At 48.6% G+C, this 10,791-nt stretch overlaps 1 protein-coding gene across 4 annotated transcripts in view; it reads left to right on the top strand.

Moving 5' to 3' along the window:
• Window positions 1-8,081: 8,081 nt before the first annotated feature.
• LCMT2 (leucine carboxyl methyltransferase 2) overlaps window positions 8,082-10,791 on the top strand; it is a 104,492-nt gene continuing 101,782 nt past the window's right edge. Inside the window, exon 1 of one of the 4 annotated variants that reach the window (XM_040426774.1) lies at window positions 8,082-8,196. The gene's annotated coding sequence lies outside the window, so the exon portion shown is untranslated. The other 3 variants (XM_040426772.1, XM_040426775.1, XM_040426776.1) reach the window with 3 other exon arrangements.

Genomic DNA, 10,791 nt, shown 5'->3' with positions numbered 1-10,791 from the left:
GAGACTATGGACTCTTTACTGTAAGAGCAGTGAGACTATGGACTCTTTACTGTAAGAGCAGTGAGACTATGGACTCTATACTGTAAGAGCAGTGAGACTGTGGACTCTTTACTGTAAGAGCAGTAAGACTATGGACTCTTTACTGTAAGAGCAGTGAGACTGTGGACTCTTTACTGTAAGAGCAATGAGACTATGGACTCTTTACTGTAAGAGCAGTGAGACTGTGGACTCTTTACTGTAAGAGCAGTGAGACTGTGGACTCTTTACTGTAAGAGCAGTAAGACTATGGACTCTTTACTGTAAGAACAGTGAGACTGTGGACTCTTTACTGTAAGAGCAATGAGACTATGGACTCTTTACTGTAAGAGCAGTGAGACTGTGGACTCTTTACTGTAAGAGCAGTGAGACTGTGGACTCTTTACTGTAAGAGCAGTGAGACTATGGAACTCTTTACTGTAAGAGCAGTGAGACTATGGGCTCTTTACTGTATGAGCAGTGAGACTATGGAGTCTTTTCTGTAAGAGCAGTGAGACTATGGACTCTTTACAGTAAGAGCAGTGAGACTATGGACTCTTTACAGTAAGAGCAGTGAGACTATGGACTATTTACTGTAAGAGCAGTGAGACTATGGACTCTTTACTGTAAGAGTAGTGAGACTATGGACTCTTTACTGTAAGAGCATTGAGACTATGGACTCTTTACGGTAAGAGCAGTGAGACTATGGACTCTTTACTGTAAGAGCAGTGAGACTATGGACTCTTTACTGTGAGAGCAGTGAGACTATGGACTCTTTACTATAAGAGCAGTGAGACTATGAACTCTTTACTGTAAGAGTAGTGAGACTATAGACTCTTTACTGTAAGAGCAGTGAGACTATGGACTCTTTACTGTAAGAGCAGTGAGACTATGGACTCTTTACGGTAAGAGCAGTGAGACTATGGACTCTTTACTGTAAGAGCAGTGAGACTATGGACTCTTTACTGTAAGAGCAGTGAGACTATGGACTCTTTACTGTAAGAGCAGTGAGACTAATAGGCTCTTTACTGTAAGAGCAGTGAGACTATGGACTCTTTACTGTAAGAGCAGTGAGACTATGGACTCTTTACTGTAAGAGCAGTGAGACTATGGACTCTTTACGGTAAGAGCAGTGAGACTATGGACTCTTTACGGTAAGAGCAGTGAGACTATGGACTCTTTACTGTAAGAGCAGTGAGACTATGGACTCTTTACTGTAAGAGCAGTGAGACTATGGACTCTTTACTGTAAGAGAAGTGAGACTATGGACTCTTTACTGTAAGAGTAGTGAGACTATGGACTGTGTACTGTAAGAGCATTGAGACTATAGACTCTTTACGGTAAGAGCATTGAGACTATGGACTCTTTACTGTAAGAGCAGTGAGACTATGGACTCTTTACTGTGAGAGCAGTGAGACTATGGACTCTTTACTGTATGAGTAGTGAGACTATGGACTCTACTGTAAGAGCAGTGAGACTATTGACTCTTTACTGTAAGAGCAGAGAGGCTATGGACTATTTACTGTAAGAACAGTGAGACTATGGACTTTTTACTTTAAGAGCAGTGAGACAATGAACTCTTTGCTGTAAGAGCAGTGAGACTATGGACTCTTTACTGTAAGAGCAGTGAGACTATGGACTCTTTACTGTAAGGGCAGTGAAACTATGGAACTTTATTGTAAGAGCAGTGAGACTATGGACTCTTTACTGTAAGAGCAGTGAGACTATGGATTCTTTACTGTATGAGCAGTGAGACTATGGGCTCTTTACTGTAAGAGCAGTGAGACTATGGAACTCTTTCCTGTAAGTGCAATGAGACTATGGACTCTTTACTGTAAGAGCAGTAAGACTATGGACTCTTTACAGTAAGAGCAGTGAGACTATGGACTCTTTACTGTAAGAGCAGTGAGACTATGGACTCTTTACTGTAAGAGCAGTGAGACTATGGACTCTTTACAGTAAGAGCAGTGAGACTATAGACTATTTACTGTAAGAGCAGTGAGACTATGGACTCTTTACTGTAAGAGCAGTGAGACTATGGACTCTTTACTGTAAGAGCAGTGAGACTATGGACTCTATACTGTAAGAGCAGTGAGACTGTGGACTCTTTACTGTAAGAGCAGTAAGACTATGGACTCTTTACTGTAAGAGCAGTGAGACTGTGGACTCTTTACTGTAAGAGCAATGAGACTATGGACTCTTTACAGTAAGAGCAGTGAGACTATGGACTCTTTACAGTAAGAGCAGTGAGACTATGGACTCTTTACAGTAAGAGCAGTGAGACTATGGACTATTTACTGTAAGAGCAGTGAGACTATGGACTCTTTACTGTAAGAGTAGTGAGACTATGGACTCTTTACTGTAAGAGCATTGAGACTATGGACTCTTTACGGTAAGAGCAGTGAGACTATGGACTCTTTACTGTAAGAGCAGTGAGACTATGGACTCTTTACTGTGAGAGCAGTGAGACTATGGACTCTTTACTATAAGAGCAGTGAGACTATGTACTCTTTACTGTAAGAGTAGTGAGACTATAGACTCTTTACTGTAAGAGCAGTGAGACTATGGACTCTTTACTGTAAGAGCAGTGAGACTATGGACTCTTTACGGTAAGAGCAGTGAGACTATGGACTCTTTACTGTAAGAGCAGTGAGACTATGAACTCTTTACTGTAAGAGCAGTGAGACTATGGACTCTTTACTGTAAGAGCAGTGAGACTAATAGGCTCTTTACTGTAAGAGCAGTGAGACTATGGACTCTTTACTGTAAGAGCAGTGAGACTATGGACTCTTTACTGTAAGAGCACTGAGACTATGGACTTTTTACGGTAAGAGCAGTGAGACTATGGACTCTTTACGGTAAGAGCAGTGAGACTATGGACTCTTTACTGTAAGAGCAGTGAGACTATGGACTCTTTACTGTAAGAGCAGTGAGACTATGGACTCTTTACTGTAAGAGAAGTGAGACTATGGACTCTTTACTGTAAGAGTAGTGAGACTATGGACTGTGTACTGTAAGAGCATTGAGACTATAGACTCTTTACGGTAAGAGCATTGAGACTATGGACTCTTTACTGTAAGAGCAGTGAGACTATGGACTCTTTACTGTGAGAGCAGTGAGACTATGGACTCTTTACTGTATGAGTAGTGAGACTATGGACTCTTTACTGTAAGAGCAGTGAGACTATGGACTCTTTACTGTAAGAGCAGAGAGGCTATGGACTATTTACTGTAAGAACAGTGAGACTATGGACTTTTTACTTTAAGAGCAGTGAGACAATGAACTCTTTGCTGTAAGAGCAGTGAGACTATGGACTCTTTACTGTAAGAGCAGTGAGACTATGGACTCTTTACTGTAAGGGCAGTGAAACTATGGAACTTTATTGTAAGAGCAGTGAGACTATGGACTCTTTACTGTAAGAGCAGTGAGACTATGGATTCTTTACTGTAAGAGCAGTGAGACTATGGGCTCTTTACTGTAAGAGCAGTGAGACTATGGACTCTTTACTGTAAGAGCAGTGAGACTATGGACTCTTTACTGTAAGAGCAGTGAGACTATGGACTCTTTACTGTAAGAGCAGTGAGACTTTGGACTCTTTACTGTAAGAGCAGTGAGACTTTGGACTCTTTACAGTAAGAGCAGTGAGACTATGGACTCTGTACTGTAAGAGCACTGAGACTATGGACTCTTTACGGTAAGAGCAGTGAGACTATGGACTCTTTACTGTAAGGGCAGTGAGACTATGGAACTCTTTACTGTAAGAGCAGTGAGACTATGGACTCTCTACTGTAAGAGCAGTGAGACTATGGACTCTTTACTGTAAGAGAAGTGAGACTATGGACTCTTTACTGTAAGAGCAGTGAGACTATGGACTCTTTACTGTAAGAGCAGTGAGACTATGGACTCTTTACTGTAAGAGCATTGAGACTATGGACTCTTTACGGTAAGAGCAGTGAGACTATGGACTCTTTACTGTAAGAGCAGTGAGACTATGTACTCTTTACTGTAAGAGCAGTGAGACTATGGACTCTTTACTGTAAGAGCAGTGAGACTATGGACTCTTTACTGTAAGAGCAGTGAGACTATGGACTCTATACTGTAAGAGCAGTGAGACTATGGACTCTATACTGTAAGAGCAGTGAGACTATGGACTCTTTACTGTAAGAGCAGTGAGACTATGGACTCTTTACTGTAAGAGCAGTGAGACTATGGACTCTTTACTGTAAGAGCAGTGAGACTATGGACTCTATACTGTAAGAGCAGTGAGACTATGGACTCTTTACTGTAAGAGCAGTGAGACTATGGACTCTATACTGTAAGAGCAGTGAGACTATGGACTCTTTACTGTAAGAGCAGTGAGACTATGGACTCTATACTGTAAGAGCAGTGAGACTATGGACTCTATACTGTAAGAGCAGTGAGACTATGGACTCTTTACTGTAAGAGCAGTGAGACTATGGACTCTTTACTGTAAGAGCAGTGAGACTATGGACTCTTTACTGTAAGAGCAGTGAGACTATGGACTCTTTACTGTAAGAGCAGTGAGACTATGGACTCTTTACTGTAAGAGCAGTGAGACTTTGGACTCTTTACTGTAAGAGCAGTGAGACTTTGGACTCTTTACAGTAAGAGCAGTGAGACTATGGACTCTGTACTGTAAGGGCAGTGAGACTATGGAACTCTTTACTGTAAGAGCAGTGAGACTATGGACTCTCTACTGTAAGAGCAGTGAGACTATGGACTCTTTACTGTAAGAGAAGTGAGACTATGGACTCTTTACTGTAAGAGCAGTGAGACTATGGACTCTTTACTGTAAGAGCAGTGAGACTATGGACTCTATACTGTAAGAGCAGTGAGACTATGGACTCTATACTGTAAGAGCAGTGAGACTATGGACTCTCTACTGTAAGAGCAGTGAGACTATGGACTCTTTACTGTAAGAGAAGTGAGACTATGGACTCTTTACTGTAAGAGCAGTGAGACTATGGACACTTTACTGTAAGAGCAGTGAGACTATGGACTCTATACTGTAAGAGCAGTGAGACTATGGACTCTATACTGTAAGAGCAGTGAGACTATGGACTCTTTACTGTAAGAGCATTGAGACTATGGACTCTTTACGGTAAGAGCAGTGAGACTATGGACTCTTTACTGTAAGAGCAGTGAGACTATGTACTCTTTACTGTAAGAGCAGTGAGACTATGACCCTCAACACGGAGCCTTGTCTCGTTATTGGGGGGATCCGCTGTATGCTGTTAGAAGACTGATTGCCAGGAGTGTAAGCTGATTCCTGTTCGTCTGCTAGCAGCTATTCGTGAGGTTCCAGTTTGGAGTGCTACTTTGTATCCAGTTCGGGAGTTTGGTGTTCTGCAGTAGCTGTGCCTGTCTCTCAGAAATGGGCTTATCACCTAAACTGATTTTAACCCCTTGTCTGCTGAAACGGTCCGTTACAGGGGGCATTTCTATTACTGGGTGCACTAATGGGGCATTACTATTACTGGGGGCACTAATGGGGGCATTACTATTACTGGGGGCACTAATTGGGGCATTACTATTACTGGGGGCACTAATTGGGGCATTACTATTATGGGGGCACTAATGGGGGCATTACTATTACTGGGGGCACTAATGGGGGCATTACTATTACTGGGCGCACTAATGGGGGCATTACTATTATGGGGGCACTAATTGGGGCATTTCTATTACTGGGGGCACTAATGGGGGCATTACTATTATGGGGGCACTAATGGGGGCATTACTATTACTGGGGGCACTAATGGGGGCATTTCTTTTACTGGGGGCACTAATGGGGGCATTTCTATTACTGGTGGCACTAATGGGGCATTGCTATTACTGGGGGCACTAATGGGGGCATTTCTATTACTGGGGGCACTAATGGGGCATTACTATTACTGGGGGCACTAATGGGGGCATTTCTATTACTGGGGGCACTAATGGGGGCATTTCTATTACTGGGGGCACTAATGGGGGCATTTCTATTACTGGGGGCACTAATGGGGGCATTTCTATTACTGGGTGCACTAACGGGGCATTACTATTACTGCGGGCACTAATGGGGGCATTACTATTACTGGGGGCACTAATGGGGGCATTACTATTACTGGGGGCACTAATGGGGACATTACTATTACTGGGTGCACTAATGGGGCATTACTATTACTGCTGGCACTAATGGGGGCATTACTATTACTGGGGGCACTAATGGGGGCATTACTATTACTGGGGGCACTAATGGGGGTATTACTATTACTGGGGGCACTAATGGGGGCATTACTATTACTGGGAGCACTAATGGGGGCATTTATATTAATGGGGGTACTAATGGGGGCATTTCTATTACTGGGGGCACTAATGGGGCATTACTATTACTGGGGGCACTAATGGGGGCATTACTATTACTGGGGGCACTAATGGGGGCATTACTATTACTGGGGCACTAATGGGGGCATTACTATTACTGGGGGCACTAATGGAGGCATTACTATTACTGGGGGCACTAATGGGGGCATTACTATTACTGGGGGCACTAATGGGGCATTTATATTACTGGGGGCACTAATGGGGGCATTACTATTACTGGGTGCACTAATGGGGTAATTACTATTACTGGGGGCACTAATGGGGGCATTACTATTACTGGGGGCACTAATGGGGGCATTACTATTACTGGGGGCACTAATGGGGGCATTACTATTACTGGGGGCACTAATGGGGGCATTACTATTACTGTGGGCCTTAATGGGGGCATTACTATTACTGGGGGCACTAATGGGGCAATTACTATTACTGGGGGCACTAATGGGGGCATTACTATTACTGGGGGCACTAATGGGGGCATTACTATTACTGGGGGCACTAATGGGGGCATTACTATTACTGTGGGCACTAATGGGGCTTTACTATTACTGGGGGCACTAATGGGGGCATTACTATTACTGGGGGCACTAATGGGGGAATTACTATTACTGGGGGCACTAATGGGGGCTTTACTATTACTGGGGGCATTACTATTACTGGGGACACTAATGGGGGCATTACTATTACTGGGGGCACTAATGGGGGCATTACTATTACTGGGGGCACTAATGGGGGCATTACTATTACTTGGGGCACTATTGGGGGCATTACTATTATGGGGGCACTAATGGGGGCATTACTATTACTGGGGGCACTAATGGGGGCATTACTATTACTGGGGGCACTAATGGGGGAATTACTATTACTTGGGGCACTAATGGGGGCATTACTATTCCTGGAAGCACTAATGGGGGTATTTCTTTTACTGGGGGCAATAATGGGGGCATTTCTATTACTGGGGGCACTAATGGGGCATTACTATTACTGGGGGCACTAATGGGGGCATTACTATTACTGGGGGCACTAATGGGGGCATTACTATTATGGGGGCACTAATGGGGGCATTACTATTATGGGGGCACTAATGGGGGCATTACTATTACTGGGGGCACTAATGGGGCATTACTATTACTGGGGGCACTAATGGGGGCATTACTATTACTGGGGGCACTAATGGGGGTATTACTATTACTGGGGGCACTAATGGGGGCATTACTATTATGGGGGCATTACTATTATGGGGGCACTAATGGGGGCATTACTATTACTGGGGGCACTAATGGGGGCATTACTATTACTGGGGGCACTAATGGGGCATTTCTATTACTGGGGGCACTAATGGGGCATTACTATTACTGGGGGCACTAATGGGGGCATTACTATTACTGGGGGCACTAATGGGGGCATTACTATTACTGGGTGCACTAATGGGGGCATTACTATTACTGGGGGCACTAATGGGGGCATTACTATTACTGGGGGCACTAATGGGGGCATTACTATTACTGGGGGCACTAATGGGAGCATTAATACTACTCATGGGCATTATTAGTACTGGGAGTCATATTATGACCCCACATTAAGCCACGCCCACCTCCCCACCTCCTTTGGGGTGTGGTTTTCCTTGGCCGGTGTTTTTGACCCTCTTGTTCTGAGTATGAGGTTCAGGGCGGGTGCGATACACCGCAGCGGTGTAATACAGGAAAACCACCACGAGAGGCCGCTGCTGCCTGTGCGCTGCCCGGTGGAACTGAATAAGCGGAGAGCGCGCTGGTGGGGGGACGAATTTTCGGAGCGGACCGGGTGAGTGACACGTGAGGGAGCGAGGTTTGCTGGGACTTGTAGTGCTGCGTATCGTACTGTGGAATGTAGGTGCGGAGTGCGGGTCCGCGAAGATGAGGAGGACGAAGCGCTAGTCTCTTATGGTGGCGGGGTGTGAGGAAGAGTCCACTAGCCGGGGGAGGGGGGAAATGAGGTGAGGAATAGTCCACCAGACTGGGGGTAGGGGTTAGTAAAGAAGATTCCACCAGACTGGAGGAAGGGGGGGGGATGAGTGAGGAAGAGTCCACCAGACTGGAGGGGGGAGGGGGGGAGGGGGGGGGGGGTGAGTGAGGAAGAGTCCACCAGACTGGAGGGGGGAGGGGGGGATGAGTGAGGAAGAGTCCACTAGCCGGGGGAGGGGGGAAATGAGGTGAGGAATAGTCCACCAGACTGGGGGTAGGGGTTAGTAAAGAAGATTCCACCAGACTGGAGGAAGGGGAAGGGATGAGTGAGGAAGAATCCACCAGACTGGAAAGGGGGAGGTGAGGAAGAGTCCACCAGACTGGAGGGGGGGGGGGGGGTGAGGAAGAGTCCAGCAGACTGGAAAGAGGGAGGTGAGGAAGAGTCCACCAGACTGGAGGGGGGGGGGGTGAGGAAGAGTCCAGCAGACTTGAAAGAGGGAGGTGAGGAAGAGTCCAGCAGACTGGAGGGGGGGGGGGTGAGGAAGAGTCCAGCAGACTGGAGGGGGGGGGGGGGGGGGTGAGGAAGAGTCCAGCAGACTGGAGGGGGGGGGGGGTGAGGAAGAGTCCAGCAGAGGGGAGGGGGGTGAGTAAGGAAGAGTCCAGCAGACTGGAAAGAGGGAGGTGAGGAAGAGTCCACCAGACTGGAGGGGGGGGGGGGGGGGGGGAAGAGTCCAGCAGACTGGAGGGGGGGGGGGTGAGGAAGAGTCCAGCAGACTGGAGGGGGGGGGGGGTGAGGAAGAGTCCAGCAGACTGGAGGGGGGGGGGGGGTGAGGAAGAGTCCAGCAGAGGGGAGGGGGGTGAGTAAGGAAGAGTCCAGCAGACTGGAAAGAGGGAGGTGAGGAAGAGTCCACCAGACTGGAGGGGGGTGAGTGAGGAAGAGTCCAGCAGACTGGAACGAGGGAGGTGAGGAAGAGTCCACCAGACTGGAGGGGGGGGGGGTGAGGAAGAGTCCACCAGACTCCAGGGGGGGGGGGGAGGAAGAGTCCACCAGACTGGAGGGGGGTGAGTAAGGAAGAGTCCAGCAGACTGGAAAGAGGGAGGTGAGGAAGAGTCCACCAGACTGGAGGGGGGGGGGGTGAGGAAGAGTCCACCAGACTGGAAAGGGGGAGATGAGGAAGAGTCCACCAGACTGGAGGGGGGTGGGTGGGTGAGGAAGAGTCCAGCAGACTTGAAAGAGGGAGGTGAGGAAGAGTCCAGCAGACTGGAGGGGGGTGAGTAAGGAAGAGTCCAGCAGACTGGAAAGAGGGAGGTGAGGAAGAGTCCACCAGACTGGAGGGGGGGGGGGTGAGGAAGAGTCCACCAGACTGGAGGGGGGGGGGGTGAGGAAGAGTCCACCAGACTGGAGGGGGGTGAGTAAGGAAGAGTCCAGCAGACTGGAAAGAGGGAGGTGAGGAAGAGTCCACCAGACTGGAGGGGGGGGGGGGTGAGGAAGAGTCCACCAGACTGGAGGGGGGGGGGGAGTGAGGAAGAGTCCACCAGACTGGAGGGGGGGGGAGAGTCCACTAGCCGGGGGAGAAGGGAAATGAGGTGAGGAATAGTCCACCAGACTGGGGGTAGGGGTTAGTAAAGAAGATTCCACCAGACTGGAGGAAGGGGGGGGGGATGAGTGAGGAAGAGTCCACCAGACTGGAGGGGGGAGGGGGGAAGGGGGGGGGGGTGAGTGAGGAAGAGTCCACCAGACTGGAGGGGGGAGGGGGGGATGAGTGATGAAGAGTCCACTAGCCGGGGGAGGGGGGAAATGAGGTGAGGAATAGTCCACCAGACTGGGGGTAGGGGTTAGTAAAGAAGATTCCACCAGACTGGAGGAAGGGGAAGGGATGAGTGAGGAAGAATCCACCAGACTGGAAAGGGGGAGGTGAGGAAGAGTCCACCAGACTGGAGGGGGGGGGGGTGAGGAAGAGTCCAGCAGACTGGAAAGAGGGAGGTGAGGAAGAGTCCACCAGACTGGAGGGGGGGGGGGGGAGGAAGAGTCCAGCAGACTTGAAAGAGGGAGGTGAGGAAGAGTCCAGCAGACTGGAGGGGGGGGGGGGGGGAGGAAGAGTCCAGCAGACTGGAGGGGGGGGGGGGGGGTGAGGAAGAGTCCAGCAGACTGGAAAGAGGGAGGTGAGGAAGAGTCCACCAGACTGGAGGGGGGTGAGTGAGGAAGAGTCCAGCAGACTGGAACGAGGGAGGTGAGGAAGAGTCCACCAGACTGGAGGAGGTGGGGGGGGTGAGGAAGAGTCCAGCAGACTGGAAAGAGGGAGGTGAGGAAGAGTCCACCAGACTGGAGGGGAGGGGGTGAGGATGAGTGCACCAGACTGGAAAGAGGGAGGTGAGGAAGAGTCTACCAGACTGGAGGAGGGGGGTGAGGAAGAGTCCAGCTGACTGGAGGGGGGGGGGGGGGTGAGGAAGAGTC

The sequence above is a fragment of the Bufo bufo genome, chromosome 3, assembly GCF_905171765.1.
Source record: "Bufo bufo chromosome 3, aBufBuf1.1, whole genome shotgun sequence".
Taxonomy (NCBI): Eukaryota; Metazoa; Chordata; class Amphibia; order Anura; family Bufonidae; genus Bufo; species Bufo bufo.
The sequence above is the reverse complement of the archived record's forward strand: the minus strand, read 5'-3'. Positions and strand labels throughout refer to the sequence as shown.